The sequence below is a fragment of the Lissotriton vulgaris genome, chromosome 9 (genome assembly GCF_964263255.1).
Source record: "Lissotriton vulgaris chromosome 9, aLisVul1.2, whole genome shotgun sequence".
NCBI classification, from domain to species: domain Eukaryota; kingdom Metazoa; phylum Chordata; class Amphibia; order Caudata; family Salamandridae; genus Lissotriton; species Lissotriton vulgaris.
The window spans coordinates 1,012,949,691-1,012,972,051 of record NC_141697.1 but is presented as its reverse complement, the minus strand read 5'-3'; positions in this window follow the sequence as shown (position 1 = coordinate 1,012,972,051).

Below are 22,361 nucleotides of genomic sequence, written 5' to 3'. Positions count from 1 at the left end.
CCTGGAGCTCAACCTGTAGCTCATAAGGTTCGATCTGTCCCTTTGAGTGTTCGTGCAGAATTACAAAAGTCTTTAAAAGATCTGTGTGAACAAGGAATCATTCAACCAGTTGATTCTTCACAGTGGGTGGCTCCGATCGTGGTCGCTCGCAAAAAGACGGGCAAAATTAGGCTCTGTGCGGATTTACGCGGTTTAAACAAAAATATTATTGTCGATTGCCACCCTCTACCAAAGATCCTTGAACTACTTGCTAATCTTAGTGGGGCTAAGTGGTTCTCTCTGATTGACTTAAAGTCGGCTTATCATCAGGTCGCATTATCAAAAGAGTCTCAGGAGTTGACTACTTTTATCACCCCGTTCGGAGCGTTTACATTTTTACGCCTTCCTTTTGGTCTAGCTTCGGCTGGGAGTGTCTTCCAGAAGCTTATGGATTCCCTTTTCAGTGAGGTGGTTGGAGTTCAGGCTTACCTGGATGACATTTTAATTTATGCTATGTCCTTAGAAGAGCATAATACAACTTTAAGACGTGTCCTCACCATTTTGATGTCTAAAAAGATGACTGTGCGCGGTGACAAGTGCAAATTTGCTGTTAAAGAGCTTGATTATTTGGGTCATACTGTATCCTGTGAGGGGATTAAACCAAAGTTCTCTGTGATTAGAGCCATAGAAGATGCCTAACCTCCATCTGACAAAGATTCTCTCAGATCTTTTCTCGGTCTGGCAGAGTACTATGCTAGATTCGTTCCTGCTTATTCTCAATTAGTTGAACCTCTGCGCGGCTTATTGAGGAAAGGCTGCAGCTTTACCTGGTCCCCTGAATTAGATAAAGTTTTTAATGATGTTAAAAAATTTATTGTATCTGCTAAAGCTCTTCACGCTTTCAGGGATGATTGTCTTTCTATCATAACAGTTGATGCAAGTATCACTGGCCTGGGTGCAGTATTAACTCAGAAAGTAGGGGGAAATGAACAGACAGTGGCTTTTGCTTCACGTTCACTTAAGACGTTCGAGACTAGATATAGCACCATTGAAAGGGAAGCGTTGGCTTGTGTATGGGCAGTTCAAAAATTTAGAACATATATTTGGGGTCGTAAATTTGAGCTAGTTACCGACCAAAAGCCTCTTATCTACATTTTTAATAAGGTCAATTCTTCATGTATGTCGGCCAGATTGATGAGGTTGGTTTCTAAGTTGCAGGAGTTCCACTTTGAGGTCAAACACATTAGTGGTGGTCGAAATTTTAGGGCCGACTGCCTTTCAAGACTTTCCATGGTTAAGGATGATGATGAGGATATCTCTGCTGAGGATATTGAATGTGTCACCATGGTGGATGCTGTTAGTGAGTTAACCCCTGTTTTATCTGAGAATGTTTGGAAGGTTGCATGTGAAGGTGATCCAGTGCTTCAGAAGGTTATCCATTATTCAACCCTTAGATGGCCGGAGCCAAGGTGTCTGGAGGGTGAATTACATAGGTTTTCGCAGGTTTCTGATGAGCTCTCGGTTGAGAATAATATTGTTCGCAGAGGTGACAAATTTATTCCTCCATTCAAATTACGGCCTTTGATCATAGGTGAAGCTCACAAAGGTCATTTAGGGATGACTAAAACCATTATGAGGATTAAGGAACACTACTCGTGGCCCTCTTTGGATGTACAGGTCAGGAAATTAATTGATTCTTGTCCAGAATGCCTGGTTTCTGATAAACATTGGCATACAATGAAAGTCCAGTTATCCCCAACAGAATTTCCACATGTAGCGTGGGAAAAAGTCGGTATTGATTTTTCAGGTCCTTTTTCTATTTTAGACCAGGAGTGTAAATATGGTATTTTATTGGTTGATTATTATTCCAAGTGGATGTATCATGAATTTGTTAAAACGCCCGATTCCGACTCTACTATTTCATTTTAGAAAAGAATTTTTGATGTAGAGGGTGCCCCTAAGATGCTTGTTAGTGACAATGGCACTCATTTTGTTTCTGATAAGATGAGGAAGTTTCTTAGTGATCTGGACATTAAACAACTTAAAGTTGCTTTATATTCTCCATCTTCTAAAGGTTTGGTAGAAAGAGGGATAAAGTGATTAAGGAGGGCATTCAAACGGCGTTGTCTTGTGGAATGAATGTGATTAATTTCATTAGAGAGAAGGTTTGGCATTACAACACTTCTCCACACTGTACTACAGGAGTCTCTCCTTTTACTTTGTTGCGGAACAGAGGTTCTCATTCTAATTTGTTTCCTTCCTGGCTTCAGAATTTATTCGGGGATAAGGAAATTGATGTGGGCGCTATTCGCAAAAGAGTGGACGCCAAACAAATGCATATGAGAAAAACTTTTGATTCTAAGTGTAATGCTACTCCTATTGATATTTCCATGGATGACTGGGTTTTGATCAAAAAGCCTGTCAAGGTTGAAAAAGGAGAGTCTAAGTTCTTTCAACCTTTAAGGGTTATTAAAGTTAGTAAGGGTGCTGCTTTCATTGATGGTAAGGGTTGGTGGAACAAACGTCATCTTGTAAAAGTTTCCCATCTTCAAGCAAACATAATTAGTAAAAAAAGGAATGAACCTGTTGAGGATCTTGATTGGTGACATTGGTTAAACACTCCTGTTAATGTGAACGGATGTGTTGATACACATGTTCAACCTGCCAATGTTTGTGTTAAATCTCCCAATGCTTCCTCTTCACAGGTTATTTCTTCTTATGGCACAACCATCAGAGCACCTAGAAAGTTCCATGATTTTGTGAGATATTGAAGTTTGATGATTCTTTCTGAAGTAAATTTGTTTTTATATTTCTTTTGTTTTCTATTTATTGTTATAAGGGGGAAGATGGTGTAGTGATTGATTTAATTACTTGTGCTCATCGCGCGGTGTGTCGCGCGATGTGCACACACTCAACATGTTATTATTTGATTATGCATCCACGCACGATGTGTCCGCTCGGTGGTTGCCTCCAACGTGTGGTCAGTCACCGTTGAGGTTTGCCTCTGGATGGAGGCATCGCGCATCGGGTGGAGTTTGTTATTACATGGAAATAAACCTAACTTCAACTTCTCTACGTTTATCTGTGGATTCTTCAACTTAACAGTCTGCTAATGAATCGGTCCCCAAATCGAAACATTTGGCATAGACCCCGCAATGCAAGATTTCCAGGCACTTTTTTTGTCTAATAAAATACAGGATAATGGATTTGCCAATTTAAGAAAGGTTTGACAGATTTGTGTTTCTGCGGTGTGCGAACAAAGATGTTTAGAGCTCTGTAAAATCGAGGACATGTTTATGATGTAGAAATAAACATTCCATAACAACCATGGCACAAGTAAGGACCCATACAGTGTTTAACTAATTCGCAAAACACTTTACAAGTGAGTATTTCAGAGAAAACGATTTATGATACAGAATATGTCTTGCACCACATAGAATAGGTACATCTCCATAATATTAGTTGCCTTAAGACGTATTCCATGTAGGTTATGTATCTAAAATGAAATAAAACCATAAAACCTGACAACGTAATATCACTAAAGAGAATATTTCTGTTTGCCCCGAGCAGCATGCACTGATGTTCAGCTGCAACGGCAAGGCCAGTTCCAGCAACATTGCTTTGCACTGCACCACTATACACACACCGTAATCTTCGGCCACACTATTTTAATTTAGCAGAGCACTGCTCTCCAAGTTGTTCTACGTCATGTGTGGCACCTGCAGCCATACCTAATTTATGGAAAAGCACTTGCATCCTGGGACTTGTAGTTTGTGGTATGGGTGTAAAAAGACAGGCGTCCTTGAAGGGGTGGCTTGCTTGCCCTCCTTGACCCCTGGCTATTCTTGCTACCCCTGTTTAACATCTGCAGTTTCCACTCATTCCTTCCTTTTAGGTTAACCCCATAATTGCTGCCGTCGGCCAATGACCGACGGCAGCACTACCTCCTCAGTGCTGCCGTCGGCCATTGCCCGACGGCTCCCTACCCGCGCACAAAAACGCCTGCACCGCAGCAGAATTACCGCCGCGGTTAACTGGTTAAAGGTCAGATATTGGAAACATTGTCTGGTTACAAGAAGCGATGTTGGTACCTCACCTCTTTTGGCAAAGGGACCCTCGATCCCCCCTTAGGTGGTTCCGGCACTGTTGCTGCGCTCATGCGCATTACCGTGTCGCAAGATGAACATTGTCTAAAAGGTGTATCACCAGCATGAAAAGTTTGGAAAGCTGTGCCTTACCGTAATCCATCCTCCCACCCAAGGCGCCCCTCTAAACCTTTGACGGAGAACGACCTACGCACTCTTCTTCTCTCCTACGAACTTTCCATTCCTAGTCCCGCCCCCTCAGATACATCCCCATCCCCTCTATCCTGTCCTACCCCAACAAGCCCTCTACCCATAACAATAGAGGCATAAACAACAACAAACTTAGTAAAGTCCCAATCATGCAGGACCGCTCCACCCCTGCTACACCCTGACTTAAATGCTCACTTCTGAACTGCAGATCGGCCTCTAAACACGCAACCGACATAGCAGACCTCATTATCTCCACTGACCTGGATCTGCTACTCCTCACTGACTCTTGGCTCACTGAATCCTCCTCGCTCTCATCGACATCCTGGTTCCACCTAACTATGACATCATCAGGCTAGACAGGAGTGGCAAGTCAGGAGGTGGAATTGCATGCATCCACCGGAGCAACATCACCGTAAATAGAGCCATATCACCTGCACCCCCCTCTTGCGAGTACATTTGCCAAGACATCAACAGCAAGAGTAAACCTGTGTGTACGCTACACACCATTTATCACCCTCCTGGAGACAACCCCATCTTCATGGAACACCTCATGGACGTGGTCACCACATACACGAGACGACAAAACACCCACATTTTCCTGGGTGATTTCAACCTTCATTGGAACGACCCCAATGATACTGTGGTCAACAGTCTTAAAAACTTCCTCAACACCCTGGACCTCAACCAAATTTGAAAAGCCCAACACACAATAAAGGCGCAGCTCTGGACCTAATAATCTCCAAGAGCGATTACACTCACCTTGAGTCGATCCTCCCCTGCGATTGGTCAGACCACCACATCATTACCTTCTTTATCAATGAAACTATTAAACTCAACTCGGCTCAAACCACAAAACCCAAAGTTTGGAATAGAGACTGGAAAAAATTCAACCCAAACATCTTGCCCATCTCCAGCCACAATCTACTCCTGCCACCTGCTGATGCCTCCAATGTACATGATCTCACCAACCATTATCTCAACTCCATGACTACCATAGTCAACAAATTTGCCCCCTTCAACTTAAGAGAGCTGCAACAAAAGAATCCAAACCATGGTTCAATGGCTCACTTAATGATGATAGGCGCTCTCTTAGAACTGCCGAACGCAACTGAAGATCGGTCCCATCCGCCAAGCGCCTTATGATCCTAAAAGAAAAGAGAAATGAGTACTTCCGTAAAATCAGGCGCACTAAAGCAGACTTCTTCAGTCATCAACTTGACCAAGCAAGAAACCGACCAAAAAAACTCTTTGAATTAATCAAAGCACAATCTAAAGACGTACCTCAGCGTCCACCAGACCTATCACAACCACAACCCACCTGTGAAGACTTCACGGCCTTCTTCAATCTGAAGACTGAGAACATCAAATAAAGATCTCTTCAATGATCTTCTCGCTCACTCCTGTGAAGTTACCAATACCTCCCATCTACCCATAAGTGCAACACCTCAACCACCCGCAAAGTATGTTTTAAAAAACAATGCAGCATGGTCTACCTTTCACCTCTACTCTGAAGACGCCATAGGCGAGTTTCTCATGGCCCTGAAGCCTTCCAATCACCTCACCGAACCTCTTCCCGCAAATGCGGTTAAGGAACTTACACCATTGCTTTTCCCTCTCTAGACCAAAATCATTAACAGCTCACTCCTACAAGGTTGCATCCCTGACTCCCTTAAGGTTGGGCAGGTCTCTCCCATCCTTAAGAAACCCAAAGCCGACCCTTCGGACCTAAACAACTACCGTCCTATCACCAATATTCCCACGCTGGCCAAACTTCTGGAAAAATGTGTTCAACACCAATTAACTAAACACATTGAACGCTTTAACCTTCTTAATAAACACCAGTCTGGTTTCCGAGCAGGTCAAGGCAAGGAGACAGCCTTGACTCATATCATTAATGATGCTCTCCAGATGATGGATCAGAATGTTTCTGCTTCTCGCCCCATACTCCAGGGTGTCCCCCAAGGGTCGGCCCTAAGCCCTACCTTGTTTAATTTATATTTTCAGCCATTAGCGGAGGTAGCCCACAGTTTTGGTCTCTCCTTAGTGTCATACGCCGATGACACGCAGCTGGCGGTGGCACTTAACGGCGACTCCAACATGGATGCCCCCACCTTTCAGTCAGCCCTAAAAGCTGTGGCAGGCTGGATGGCGAACAATCGGCTTCAACTTAATGCCTCTAAGACCGAGGTCATTATTTTTGGTAGGGAAAGTGAATTATGGGGAGATCAGTGGTGGCCTTCCGATCTTGGCCCTGTCCCCTCCCCTGTGACAGAGGTTAGAAACCTCGGGGTGTGGTTTGACAATAAGCTTTCTTTCACTTCCCACACAAAACGTGTGGCCGGCACTTGTTTTGGTACTCTGCAGTGTCTCCGACCAATCTTCAAGTTCTTCGATGCGGAGACCAGACAGATTATTGTTCAAGCCCTGGTTCTTACCAGACTGGATTATGCTAGCTCCCTGTTTCTGGGCCTAAACCAGGCTGAGCTATCTCGCCTTCAGAGGGTTCAGAATGTGGTGGCTAGGATGCTTGTTGGCCTTCCAAAGTTTGTCTCGGCACGTCGGACCATTCAGGATCTCCATTGGCTGCCGGTGGGGCAGAGAATTAAGTTTAAAGCTCTTTGCTTAACTTTTAAAATTCTCAAAGCAGCCTCCCCTCCTATCCTTGCACAGACCATCCAGCACTATGTCCCTGCCAGAGCTCTCCGCTCTGCCGGATCTAATCTGGCTATTGTGCCACGTTTTAAAAAATCTAGGATGGGCGGCCGCTCCTTTTCAGTGTTGGCAGCATCCCTTTGGAACTCTCTGCCTGCTTCATTGCGCTCCATTCCTGAGTTGCTTCCTTTTAGGAAGGCACTTAAAACCTTCCTTTTTGCCACAATTTAGGCCCTCTTTTTTCTCCACTGTTTATCCTTACCTTTTTTCTGTCGTGTTGTGTTATTATTCTCCAAGCGCCGGGACGCCACTTTGCTGCGGCATCCGTGCGCTATACAAAAACCATATAACATAACATAACATAACATGCCTGCTTATCCTCCTAGACCTCTCATCAGCCTTCGATACTGTCAAACACAAGAAGCTGTCTTTTGAACTCTAGAATGGGCCTGTCTGGATCAGTGCTCAACTGGTTTACCTCTTTTCTGCAAAACCGGACTCAAAAATTCAAGGCCAACAACTCGTTCTCCAAACCCTTGCCAGTCTCGCTAGGTGTGCCACAAGGTTCCTCGCTATCACCAACACTTTTAAATTTATTAATGGAACCACTCACAGATATGTTTCAAATGTCCAACGTGAAATTCCACATGTACGCTGATGATACCCAATTCTACCTTAAAATCAACACCCTTCAAGACATCAACCTTCTCAACGCGGCCCTTAAGACCACCCAAACATGGCTGGCAGAGAATCACCTAAAATTGAATGCCTCTAAAAATGAATTCCTCCTAATTGCCCCTCCTGCCTAAGTCCCCATAATGCACGAATGGATCAAACAACTCACGGCATTCAACGTTCAGCCAACTATTGTGGACTCAGCAAAATCACTGGGCATAACACTGGACTCCAACCTCAACATGCAGAAACACATTGGGATCGCCACTAAGGGAGCTAACTTCTAGATTAATACACTGAGGAAAATGAAACCCTTCCTACCGGCCAACGACTTCAAAATGGTGGTGCAAGATCTAGTTCTACCTCGTTTGGACTACGGAAGTGTTTTGCTTTGCAGTCTCCCCGCAGCTGCTAAGGCCCCCTAAGAGCCTCTACCAATGCTGCAGAGAGACTCATCACTGGCTCAAAAAGAAGGACCCACAACTCCCCTGACCTTAAATCTCTAAACTGGCTGCCATTTGAAGCCAGAATTCACCTTAAAACAGCATGCATGACGCATAAGGCCATACACCATAAGGCACCCAGCTATCTCACACAGAAACTTACATTATCAGGTGGACTAAGATCCACGAGAAGCTCTGGAAAAACTCCTTCTGAAGCAACAAAGATTCTGTAAGAAAAAACGTATAAGCGCTCCTTCACTGGAATGGCGCCCAGGATCTGGAATGCCCTCCCCCCAGTAACAAGGCTGAACCCTTCCACTGCAGCTTTCAAACGGGAAGTAAAAGACATTCTCATGGCAAAATTCTCTTAAACAAAGACCTCTGCTTCCTTGAGTTCCTATGTACTTGTTATCAATGTATAGCACCCTATCTCTCATTTTCATGGCTCCACAGCTCGTGTTTATCTGTCATCGTACTAGTCCGCTTTTCTCGGTCCCTTTGATGTTATTCTTGTTCTGATCTACTTACTGCTACTGTTTTAACATCACTCCTGTACTAGTTTTGTACTTGTGACGCTATTATCCCCGTGTACTGTAAAGCGCTCTGATACCCGCAATGGTCTTGGCCGCGCTCTATAAAACTTTTTTTTTATAAATAAATGTGCTGATCAGAGCAGTGAAGCCTAGGAATCCACTTGGAATTTGTTCTTGTGGAAGAGAGTATCATATATCATAAGCCCTTACACCATGTGTCATCACAGATCATAAGTGTGTCAAATAGGAGTGGTACTGTTCTGGAAAAGGTTGCAGGGTTAAGCCTTTGCCCGTAGTACAGAGGAAAGGTGTGTGTAGTCTGTCCCTGTCAAGACGAATAACAAGTGTTTAATGTGCTGTGAAGGCTTCGAGCAGTGCACCCAATTCCATAGAGATGGGCCGCTTTCGCAGCACTCTGTATTCTTCCCTGCACAAAGCGCCACTAGCAGCCATGCCCCATCACTTTTTAGCATGCAGTTCACTTATTCTTAGCTATTCAAAGAAGTTTGAGGGTGTTTGAGTCCAAGCTAGTGGGTGTCACTTGGAATGACTCACTGACCTCAACTGAGAGCTTTTCACCCCACTGTGCCTTTAATTACTCTGCTCACTGTGAATGTTTGGTAACCACTTTGTCATGACACTTCTGTGTGCTGGAAAAGGAATCATTGTATATATTCTGAAACTAATAGTAATAGTTGTCGTTGGTGTCATCTTGTTGATGTGAACAGTAAAGACTTACAAATGGCATTAGTCCAGGCAAGCTGAAAATTCTCTTAGAGAACGAGAGAGGAGACTGGAGAGACTGCAGGACAGTCATTATGAGAATCATAAGACCTTAGAGAGATTTCAACATGGATGACTGGCTACAACATCAGTTCAGGTTGGTTCTTTGTTCAGGGGGTTCTAATGTGGGTGTGATGACTGTTAGAGCGCACATTTTGCTCTTTCAATTGTAGGGGTGCATTATTATAATGAGTAGTTCGCACCTACATAGAATTCTTACTGTATTCATTTTGGCCATTGGAACATGAACTGTAATCACATGAAAAGTGACGTGTTAGGGATATTTTCAATGTAACCGTAATGAAATTACTGTTACAATTAAGTGTGTTTAGTTGAAAATATTAACGTACAGAAATCATACATGTTGCTGACAAGTACTCATCCAATACATGGGCTTATGTAATGTGTTAAGTTAGATGTGCTTAGTAATAATGTTCATTTTATATGTGTAATTTCATGAGGCCTTCTTTTATTTCTAATGTTGACCAATTTTGGTAGTCCTGAATTGTATCCTTCCCCTGGAAGCTCTAGCATTAGACTTAATAGTGAATTTCATGTGCATGTTGCATTTGGTCTTTCTCACATTTCTGTTGCAGAATTCATCCTTGTTAGCTACAATAATGTCTTTGTTTTAGGAGTTAGGCTTAGGGAGGAGAGGATACATTGAACGATGATACTGATAAAAAGAATTGCTGTACTTTTTCATGTGAGCAAGCCTAGGAATCAAGGTCATCTTTTCAAGGCCTGTGAGCATTGATGCCGCATGGAAAGGTTCCTACACTAGGTGGCTAGACTGGATGGTGTGTTGCTGCAATGCATCTTGGGATACTATCAGGAGAGTGAAGAATTCGAGCTAGGGAAAGTGTCCAGGGACTTCTGCCTTGCCTTGGAGGGAGAGCATCTTAGAACAAGCTCTGTAGCTTTATGCAACTTGACCTATCTAACGTCAAGAGTCGTCTTAGGAAGATTTCATGCACTGACACCTTTATAGATCCTGCCTTGGGAAATGCTACGTAGGGATGTTATGTTAGAGGTAGTGTAGAGACAGACAACTGCTTTATATCCACGAACCGCCAATGAAGGGGAAGCTTGATTTTTGGGCTGTTATCTTCTGTATTCTGGTACTTGAACTGATAATTCTGTGCATGTTGCACCACCTTAATTTTACCCGTAGATTTAGCTTTTTATTAGTTTCCAATGCATTTCTATACCCTCATCTTGAGGTGCTTGTATGCTTAACTGTTCTTGTTCTTGGCCTTGTAATAAACTAACTAAATCTTATTGAGAGTCTTTGATTCTTCTGAGTCATAGTTCATTGGAATTGTATAATTGATTGGCTAACAATTTTCTCCCCTCCACACCTTCATGCTAATGAAAAGAGTAATCGTCCTGGGTTTCCAGAGTAGATTTAGAACATGGAACCCGGCTCCTACAGTACAGTATATACATAAAGCAGCAAACTGAAATACAAAGATTAACAAATAACTCCTACCCTGCCTGCCCCCAAACCTGTCACCATCTTGTTTGAAAATGTATACCCATATTGTGGTACTGGGGAAAGGTATCTATGTGCTGATCGGAGCAGTGAATCCTAGGAATTCACTTAGATTTGGCTGTTGTGGAAGAGTATCATATATCATAAGCCCTTCCACTATGTGTCATCACTGATCATAAGTGGGTCAAATAGGGGTGGTACTGCTCTGGGAAAGGTTGCGGGGTTAAGCCTTTGCCCGAAGTACAGAGGAAAGGTGTGTGTAGTCTGTCCCTGTCAAGACGAATAACAAGTGTTTCCTGTGCTGAGAAGGCTTCGAGTAGTGCACCCAATTGCATAGAGATGGGCTGCTTTCGCAGCACTCTGTATTCCTCCCTGCACAAAGTGCCACTTTCAGCCATGCCCTATCACTTTTCCCATGCAGTTCTCTTATTCTTAGCTATTCAAAGAAGTTTGAGGGTGTTTGAGTCCAAGGTAGTGGGTGTCACTTGGAATGACTCACTGACCTCAACTGAGAGCCTTTCACCCCACTGTGCATTTAATTACTCTGCTCACTATCAATGTTTGGTAACCACTTTGTCATGACACTTCTGTGTGCTGGAATTGTCTCAAAGTACTATGAAATGGCTCTATGGTGGCATTGTGGTCTATATAAACACATGAAAAAACAAGTAAAGGTTATAGTGATAATGCATATTTTTTTAGCTGATTTGAATGACAACAGTAGAGGGAGGCAATTTTTATAAGCGGCGGGCAAAAAAATGACCAAGTAACATTACACAAATATTTCAGTTGTAAGGCATAAATTGCATACCTCGTCCCTATCCCTGGACATCACCTAAGGGCCGAAATCTGAAAATTAAAAGGAGATCAATTCCACTTGACTACCAAAAATACCGCGTCACACCAACAAGTTCTGAGCATACTATTTAATGTTCTGCACCAAGCCATTCTTCATCCCAGCTGACTATCTAACACTATCAGCAACCTGCTGTCTCCACCACAATCACTCATCAGTGACCCCCTTTTCCAGCTTGGTTTTGCAACTATGTTTTACACAAAGAGCACTGTTGTAGAATACACTTTTATCACTCAGCCTCCACCCCTTATACCTCTGCATTACAACCCATTCCCACTTTGGTGCACTTTCACACTTTATCACAGCCTCGCCGAATGAAGTGTGGCCAATAATCCGAGGTGACAGTTTATGTTCAGGACCTCTGTTTAGTTTTTTCCTTCACATCTTGCTACTCCCCAGGATGTTTCAAATTTGCCATAAGTCTACCTTTATTGAAAAATCGAACTTCTAGCCCCTTTCTCTCATGCTATTGTTTCGGTGCCCAAGCTCTCCAATGTCCCCTCAATACTGATATGTCTGGTCTCCAGCCATCTTACACTCTAACTACACTTCAACAACCTTCATAATGTCCTCTGGGTTTCCGCACTCTTCCCCAATGAAAAGTACACTTGTGCACATTTCTAACTTTATCATCGCAAATCATTAAAAGTTCCTTTCTCCTATCCTACTACATTTTGACTTTTTCCTTCTTCCTCTTACCTTTCCAACTGCTATGTCTCAGTTGCCTGGATCTCAAAAATATATTTATCGCCTTGCTTGGAATCTGCTTCAATCATTATACTCAAAAATATAATAATCGCCTTGCTTGGATTCTGCTTCAATCTGTATACTGATGACATTCATTTTTTTCTCATTTCCTAGTTTTTCACCCAGCTTCCTCACTATTATTGCTGAGTCTCTGGTCACTCATACAGAAACACTTTTAAGGCTGATTTCCTGTACTTTCCCTCCTAATCTGGCTCAACCTGCCATGCTGTCCTTATTTTTTCCACCTGATACACTGACATTCACATGTTTTGCCAGAAATATGGAGAGGTCTCTTCAGTGCATTCTTTAAAGTGGGATTTTTCATTATCAACACAACCACTGCAGCATACTATCAAACAAGAAGGGACCAAGATTAGCCCTTCTGGTATGAACATCCTGACTAAATCCTTTGGGGTTGAGTAAGTGGTGCATCTGTAGAGATGCATCACTTTCCCTGCACCACCCTGAGAAACCCTTGTGCCACCAAGTATGCACTATATTTACAATACGGCGCACCATGGCGCAAGGATTGCGTCAGAAATTCCGACACATCTGTAGGCACAAAAGTCACGCATTGCTGGAGTTGTGTCGCAAGCACGACACAACTCCAGCAATGCATCGGAAAGCCTATCCTCATTGTGCTGCGTTACTCCTTACGCCTGCTCCACACAGGTGTAAGATTTTGACACAGTGGAGTCCTAGAAGTGGCGCAGTGAAATCTTGTAGATTTCACTGCGTCGCTTCGATGAGGCTATTTTGCGTGGGAACGCCTACCGTGCAAACATTATACCTGACGCAGGTATAATGTGACGCAGGGCTTTACAACGTGACGCAACTCCCCAGATCTGTCACGTTTACAAATTGGGCACATTTTTAAGCCACTGCTGCCTCACAAAAAGTGAGGCAACAGCAAGGGGCTTGTAAATCAGCTTCATAGTCCTTTAGTAACATACAATCATATTTATATTCAGGTTAATTTTATACGTTTGGGAACGTTTATATAATTACCCAGCAACAAAGTCTAGAAATATACAAAAGGAACATTTGTGTGGCGCTGGCTCCCATACTGGAAATGCACAATGACATCTAATGAACTAAAATATTGATACAACAAATAATTAAGCTGTGTGCTGCCAAAAAGGTCACTATGCAAGCAGGAAGAGGTCCTGTGAATGTGTACACGAGGAGGGTGGAGTCAAAAGTACGCAGACAGGTTTGCTAGGAGTGCTCACTGCACCCTGGCTTCTGACCGTAACAAACATAAGGCATTAACAGTAAAGCGCCGTGGGCTGCCGGCCCTTCACCACCAGTCTACGATTCCAGCTTCCAGTAAGTGTAATTCACATAGCACTATAATTGCATTGCTTTGGTCTTAAGTGGAACTTAGATCAATAGCATTTCTTGATTTTCATTGGAAAACATCTACTCTCATCAGACAAAAATTCTTATAAGACAGAGTTGAAACTCGCAATTTGGCATCCCATCTCAATGCACCCTTCCGATGACATGTATTTCTTATCCGACACCTCATTTTACAATATCCTCTTTTGAAATTATCATTTTGGGCAAGGCATCTTTTGTCGGGCTCAGGCCACCAATGAGATGCGGACTTTCTTTGGTTTTGGTTTGATGAAGGGCTTTCTTTGGTTTTATGCTGACACCTAGTGGCAGCCAGGGTTACTTGCCTTATCGAGATAATATGAATGTATCAGATGCAGCACAATGCCCTTAAGAGCTGGAGCCTAGCGCAAATATTTACGCCTGCTACTTCCTAGTGATGGGTGGGCACAGGACTTGCTCATTAACATAACCCGGAAGTATTATTATGATGGAAGGTACTAAGCATAACTGTTATGACAGTTCTGTGATTTATGGTCGTGTATCAAGAGGGAGAGAGAGGACCAGAAAGCTAGTCCCTATCCCCGGGTTTATATGAAGTTAATCAAAAGGAGACTAGCTTGAGTAGAGAAGGGGTTTAACAAAAAAATAATTAATTTTTAGTTCAAAGGACTCAAGTATGTTTTGTCAGGGGGTAGTGGCACCTTGTGAGTGTGCTCATGAAGCCCTCACCCACCAACCTGGTTGGTGGCATGCTTCATCATTGTGTGCTTCGACGCCTGATTACAGCGGAGCAGGTATGTCGTTGAGTGTGCGGTGAAGAGTGTTATGAAAAGTGGATTAAAACGGCTTGGCGGGGGACCCAGTACCCGGAGGTGAATTAGACTTTAATACCTGGGCCACCGTCAGCGGTTAAAAATAAGGCTGTCGGATGTTAGAGGCGAGTTACGACCTCCCACATCCTTGGTGGGTCAACATGTTTCAGCCAGTGCCTTATGAATATGCTGGCTTTCTTCAGGACGGATTAAAATTATGTGTGTGTAATTAAAACTAGTGGGTGTGTAATTCAGACTATGTGTATACACGCCCTAAAGTGTTTTTCTATGTGTGAGAGGGGGATTCCCTTCTCAAAACACGCTAGTTTAAGCAGTATTCTGCTTCAAGGTTGTGAAGTGGCAAGGGTTGGCCAGAATTTCTGGGCAGAGCCTGCTTTGGACCTGTAGTGCCTCCTTCGCAGAACCAGTTGGGAGGTCGTAACTCGCCTCTAACATCCGACAGCCTTATTTTTAACCGCTGACGGTGGCCCAGGTATTGAAGTCTAATTCACCTCCGGGTACTGGGACCCCCGCCAAGCCGTTTTAATCCACTTTTCATAACACTCTTCACCGCACACTCAGCGACATACCTGCTCCGCTGTAATCAGGCGTCGAAGCACACCCGGGACACGCTAGGTGTCACTGGGTGGGCCCGATGATGAAGCATGCCACCAACTAGGTTGGTGGGTGAGGGCTTCATGAGCACACTCACAAGGTGCGACTACCCCCTGACAAAACATACTTGAGTCCTTTGAACTAAAAATTAATTATTTTTTGTTAAACCCCTTCTCTACTCAGTTTTGTGATTTAAGCACTAAACACTGCTTGTAGGACAGAAAGTCAGCAATACTGAGTCGGTGTGAGTTTTGCAGCCCTTCCAGATAAATACATTGCAGCCAATTCCCAAAGGTAATCTGAGACAAAAGTCTAACTTTACGACTTTCGGTATTCACAGAGATCATTTACGATCATATCCCAGAAAAGTTTGCTCTTTTGCATCATGGTACAATTTGCTTTCCCCTCAGTGTTGACTGTAGTGTTCACACTACAGTCAACACACAGGGAGCTTCCCTTAGTGTTGACTGTAGTGTTGACACTACAGTCAACACTGAGGGGAAAACAAATTGTGCACTGTGTGTACCATGATGCAATGGAGCAAACTTTTCTGGGATATAATGTAGTTTCTGGCCACACCCTTCTCCCTGCCCAAACTATTTTTGTGACATCCTCTACTATGTATCACATCTAATGCTCCCTTTTGTAAAAATTGCATTCTGGCCCGTTGATTACACTTCATCCAGCCCTAGCCGGAGTGTATGGCTCGAGCCAGAGAGTATGGCTGGGTGCGAAGTGTACGGCCTGGGTGCAGATAATCCAGCCTGACTGTGGACGTAAAGATACAACTCGTAAACAATCTCTGTGAACACCGAAATTTGTAAAGTTAGACTTTTGTCTCAGATTTCTTTTGTGAATCAGCCTCATTGAGTGCCAGTATTTTGAGCAGCATTAGCAACCGTTATTTGCAATGGTACAAAATGCCAAAATTGTGACAGAAAATGCCACATAATAAATAGGCAGTTGTTGTTATGATTATTATTATTGTCAATATTTATATTGTTGTTGCTATTAATATATTGTGTTATTATCTGTATTATTATTCGTAGTATTATTATTATTAGTATCACCGTTAAAGAAACTGTTATTCCATGTTATCTTTAACCTTAGAATAATTCTGAGAATTTCCTTGAAAAATAGATTTCCACCAAAACTCATTTACAGATGTCAATGACCCTCTGTCAGATGTAGGTTGCAGGATTTAGCATGTATGGAAGCATTAAACCACTGCTTACCATGTTTGTATGTATGTTTCTCATAGCCCACTCACAGTCACACAGATCGTTTGCTAAATGTATGATGCAGACTATCACGAGCACTTGGCCACCCAATGGGAGATACAGGTCTGATTACAATATAATGTTACTAAAAAAAAATTATATGGACCCTTGACACTAGTGTTCTTTCTTACTTTTTCATTCCAGAGTACTACTCCTTGACCTTTCTAGTGGCACTGATTAAATCAGGCCACTGGATGCATTTTACTTTTTACTTGTCTAAATAACTCTATCAATTGGTCCTGAAGAAGCGCTTTGGATCTTCTCCAGAGACCTCGAAATAGCGCGAAACATGTTGGCCTAAATTATATCCATTAGGGACATACCACATAACTAGCTACAGAGAGATATATCGCCCCTCACAGTAGCACTAATTTCTTAGCACTTTTTTAACACCTCCACGCCCGAGAGGCAACGAAGCCTGGATTGTTTGCAGCCTCTTAACCACCCCGGATTTATCTCTACTGATGACGGATATTATCCAGAAACGCGAGCCATGTCTCGCGTCTAGAAACAACATATACTAGCACCTGCTTGCACCAACTCGGTGTTATACCCATGAATTGTATCCTGAGGTGTACGAACTGCATTGACCACAATGCGATGGGGCGACCCGGTTAAGAGGTCTGGAGTGTGCTCCCTTTCTGTTTCCTGTTTCTGGGGCTCCCTCGAGCCTCCTGGCTGACGAACCGTAGGAGATGCACCTCCACGCCCGAGAGGCAACGAAGCCTGGATTGTTTGCAGCCTCTTAACCACCCCGGATTTATCTCTACTGATGACGGATATTATCCAGAAACGCGAGCCATGTCTCGCGTCTAGAGACAACATATACTAGCACCTGCTTGCCCCAACTCGGTGTTATACCCATGAATTGTATCCTGAGGTGTACGAACTGCATTGACCACAATGCGATGGGGCGACCCGGTTAAGAGGTCAGGAGTGTGCTCCCTTTCTGTTTCCTGTTTCTGGGGCTCCCTCGAGCCTCCTGGCTGACGAACCGTAGGAGATGCACCTCCACGCCCGAGAGGCAACGAAGCCTGGATTGTTTGCAGCCTCTTAACCACCCCGGATTTATCTCTACTGATGACGGATATTATCCAGAAACGCGAGCCATGTCTCGCGTCTAGAGACAACATATACTAGCACCTGCTTGCACCAACTCGGTGTTATACCCATGAATTGTATCCTGAGGTGTACGAACTGCATTGACCACAATGCGATGGGGCGACCCGGTTAAGAGGTCAGGAGTGTGCTCCCTTTCTGTTTCCTGTTTCTGGGGCTCCCTCGAGCCTCGTGGCTGACGAACCGTAGGAGATGCACCTCCACGCCCGAGAGGCAACGAAGCCTGGATTGTTTGCAGCCTCTTAACCACCCCGGATTTATCTCTACTGATGACGGATATTATCCAGAAACGCAAGCCATGTCTCGCGTCTAGAGACAACATATACTAGCACCTGCTTGCACCAACTCGGTGTTATACCCATGAATTGTATCCTGAGGTGTACGAACTGCATTGACCACAATGCGATGGGGCGACCCGGTTAAGAGGTCAGGAGTGTGCTCCCTTTCTGTTTCCTGTTTCTGGGGCTCCCTCGATCCTCCTGGCTGACGAACCGTAGGAGATGCACCTCCACGCCCGAGAGGCAACGAAGCCTGGATTGTTTGCAGCCTCTTAACCACCCCGGATTTATCTCTACTGATGACGGATATTATCCAGAAACGCGAGCCATGTCTCGCGTCTAGAGACAACATATACTAGCACCTGCTTGCACCAACTCAGTGTTATACCCATGAATTGTATCCTGAGGTGTACGAACTGCATTGACCACAATGCGATGGGGCGACCCGGTTAAGAGGTCAGGAGTGTGCTCCCTTTCTGTTTCCCACTTTTTTAACAATGACAGAGGATTCACTTCTTTAATAAAATTCCTATACCCCCTCCAATCATTTTTTAAACCACACATTTAGGACTTCACTGCCACCTACCCCCACGGACCTACACGGCGTTAGCAAAAAGATCTCTGATAAAGTGATCATTCGGGGGACACGTAGATCATTGCAGCCCTGGCCCCACAAGGAGCACCAGCCCGATGATGAAGCATGACATCCTCGGGGTGTGTGAGGGCATCATGATAAGGACACACTGTCCCCCACTTATAGAGTAGTATTATTATTCTTCCATTTTCAAAGCCTTTTCTCACTTATAGGAACTTTAACTCTACTTTGCTTAAAGTGCCTACTTTGGGAGCAAGAGTCACTGGACCTCCCAATAGCTCCCTGTGTCCCCCATCTTTATTTATATAGTACATTTGAAACACCTATGGGGATGCAAACCTCCAGAGCCTTCACCTACTTTAAAGCTGGCAACAGAAATAAGTGTTGGACCCCCGACCCAACTCTTCAGTATAACCTCTGGACCTGTGGAAGACTCAGAAGGACTTCCGTGCTGCTCTACCAGAAGGACTGCTGCCCTGCTACCCCGCTGCTGTGTTGTCCTGCTGCCCTGCTGCCTGAGGGAGAACAACTGGACCTGCATCTTGAACACAGGTACAGCAGACTGACTCTAAGGGCCAGTTGGGGCGCCTCCTGATCAGAGCCTTAGGGACAGAAAAGGCTTTAACCACCTTGGACCCAGCACCGGGACTCTGCCTACCATGAGTCTTGCCCCCAAGTGATGCCACTCTAGTACTGGACCCTAGTACTGGACCCTCCCAGAATGGCCTGATGGTACTTCCCTGCCCAGTTGTGGTCTCTTGGACAAAACTGATGCAGTGCAATGCATTACCGTGCTGCACCACCAAGAAACCATTGCAGTGATACAGATCCCTAATACAGGACCTCATATTGCCTCAGTACTGCTACTACACAACAAATCCTCAATGAATGACCTTTCATCACTGCCTCATAGCTCCACTGGAACTGTAGATGAACAATGCATCCGCGAAGCAGGTCCTTGAATCACAGCTCCTTGGTACTGCTACTGTGCAATGCATCCTTGATGCAGGAACTCACAGCCATCACTCTGCGACACATGCTCAACGTGGGACCTTGCAACGCTTCGCTACCCGGATTCAAGGTACTCTGTTCAGCTGGCCTAACTTGACCCTGTACCTGTCCCATGCTCCATCGCCAGATAACCCCAGTTGGCGCTTCGTGGTTTTAGGCACTATTTTCACTTTACTCTTTAAAACTGCATATATCTGGTTCTACTGATTGTATTTTTGTTGTTTTGGTCTCATATTATGTAGTAAATGTTGCTCTATTTTTTACTAGTTTTCTAAATTGGTGCAGAATATTTCTCATACTGGGTTTTAACTTTATTACTGATTGAGGGGCTGCATAAATACCTTAAAAATTGCCTCTAAGTTAAACCTCACTACTTGCATACCAAGATATCAGAGGGTTAAGGACAGGTCAGCTTGTGTTTCACTTTGACAAGAATTGTGCTTGCTGCTTAAGTAGGGTTTTACCTCCCTCAACCAGTAACCCAATTTCCTACTGGGATCAAGACCCATTAGGGGTCAAATGTGATTTCAGAATGTCAGCATATGTTTTTCTATCAGCCTTACGTATATATTTGTAAATGAATGCAAAGTATTTAGTATAGAGTGTGTATGTAATAAATATACTTTTCCTTTTCAAAGAAAAGGCAATAACTGGACAATCATTAATTGAGCATTATTATTATGTACCAGTGAATTTCTTTACTTTTTGTTTTTATTTTAAGAGTTTTATATAGTACTGGCAAGACCCGAGGGTATCAGAGTACTTAACAGCAATGTCAAACCAATTATGAGTTAGTCACAGTAGATTACAAATACAAGTTCAAGAGTCTAGACAAATATTAGTCAATCACAGTACAATAAAAATACAGTTTTAAGAGTCTAGTAATTATCATTCAGTAATGATGCATTATGATTATGGATTTGAACGTCATGTCATTGTGTAGGATTGCGTGAGAGATACATATAACTAGGTGGAATTTCCATGTTGCAATTGATTAGTTATTTTCCGAAAATAAAGGTGCTGGTTTAGGAGAAATTTTGTAGCTGTCTTTTGAAGCTCATTAAGGAGTGGTTCGTTCTGATATGTACTTGGAGAGTGTTCCAGATTTTGGGGGTGTTGCCTTAGAAATAGTGAAAAAGAGCTTTTTCTTTATGTCATTTCAAGAGGATGAGAAGAAATGTTTTGGAACGTCTTAGATTTTTCATTTGGCTTGCTTTTCTAAGTATAGCTGTTGGGTAAACTGGCTTACCAGTGTGTAGGGCATGGCAGGTGAGATAGGCAGTTTTAGGTTTAAATTTCTTTATTAATTTCTGCATGGTCATCAAACATAACAATACATTAAGTGCACTTAAGTACCGCTGAGGATCCCACCAGCGTCAGATGGCTTGAAGGTAAAAAGAACAAAATCCCAAATACCCCTTCCCATCATAGCTTTCAGCCCGCATTCTGCACCAACACTTTGGTTGAGGGGACCATAGCCCCACTGGACACAGCAGCAAGAGCCGCCCAAGCCTCTACGTAGAGCGAGGTGGCGCTGAAAAGCTGCTTGCGGCTCCAGCGGCACGAAGCCCGTAATTGCAACCAGCCAGCATTCTGCACCAGCACTTTGGTTGAGGGGACCACAGCGCCAACTGGACAACGCAGCTGGAGCAGCCCACGCCCCTACGTCGTGCCAGGTGGCGCTAAAAACCTGCTCAGGGCTCCTGCAGCGCATTCTGTACCATCAGTTTGTTTGGGGGGACCGCAGCCTCCACCGGATACTGTGGCAGGAGCCGACCACACCCCTACGTCACGCCAGAAGATGCTGAAAATCTGCTCTGGGGTCCTGCAGTGCGGGACACAATTGGGCTTGCATGGCCCGCGCCCAGGTAAAGCCCGGGCCAAGGGCCAGCCCGCCCATGCCCATAGGAGCGAAGAAGGAGTCTGGCCCCCCTAACATCTGAGGTTGGCGATCAAACATCTCAAGAAGAGCTTTATTCAGTGTCTGTTTGCACACGATTTAGTGCTTATTTATTTATTTTATTTGCGGGTTTATAACGGGCTAGGATCACCTCCCAAAGGAGTATCTCCGCCCCTTTGGCAACCTTCCAGCACATAAACAGTGGGCATATAAAGTTTACACTAGTTTTGGAATAAAAAGGTTTTTTAACTTTTCTGAACGGGAGATACTCCTTGCAAAGGCTCAAGGAAAGTGGGAGGCTGTTCCACAGCGTTGGGCCAGCAATTGAGAGGGCTCTACCACCCTGTCTAGCCTTTTTTGCTCTCTGAACCTGCAGCAGAGCTTGTTCACTGGATCTCAAAGATCGCAAAGGTTTATAGGGGAAAAATCTGTTAGACAAATACACAGGGCCTTTCTTCTGGAGACACTTGTATATAATTCAACAAGTCTTGTACTTCACCCTTTGCTTAATGGGAAGCCAATGCAGGGTGTTCAAGAGGGGTTTGGAGGGGGTGCGAGGGGGCTGATTTAGAACAAGACGGGCCGCGGTATTCTGGACTACCTGCAATCTGGCTGTTACTCCCTCATTTGCTGATAGAAGCAACCCATTGCAATAGTCTAAGCGACTCAACACTAAGGCCTGCACTAACGTCATCCTGGTTGAGTCAGGGAGCAAGGGAAAAACTTTCCTCAGCATTCGATGACATGGAAGCAGGACCCCACCACTTTGTTGCCATGTTGCTTCAGGGACAGCTCCTGGTCCAGACGCACACCGAGATTTTTAACCACCTGCTTGGGCTCTGGGACTGGGCCAAGATCTTGTGGCCACCAGTCGGGGGACCACAGGAGTTTGGCCTCACCGAACAGCATCACCTCCGTTTTTGCAACATTGCATTGCAGGAAGTTAGATGCC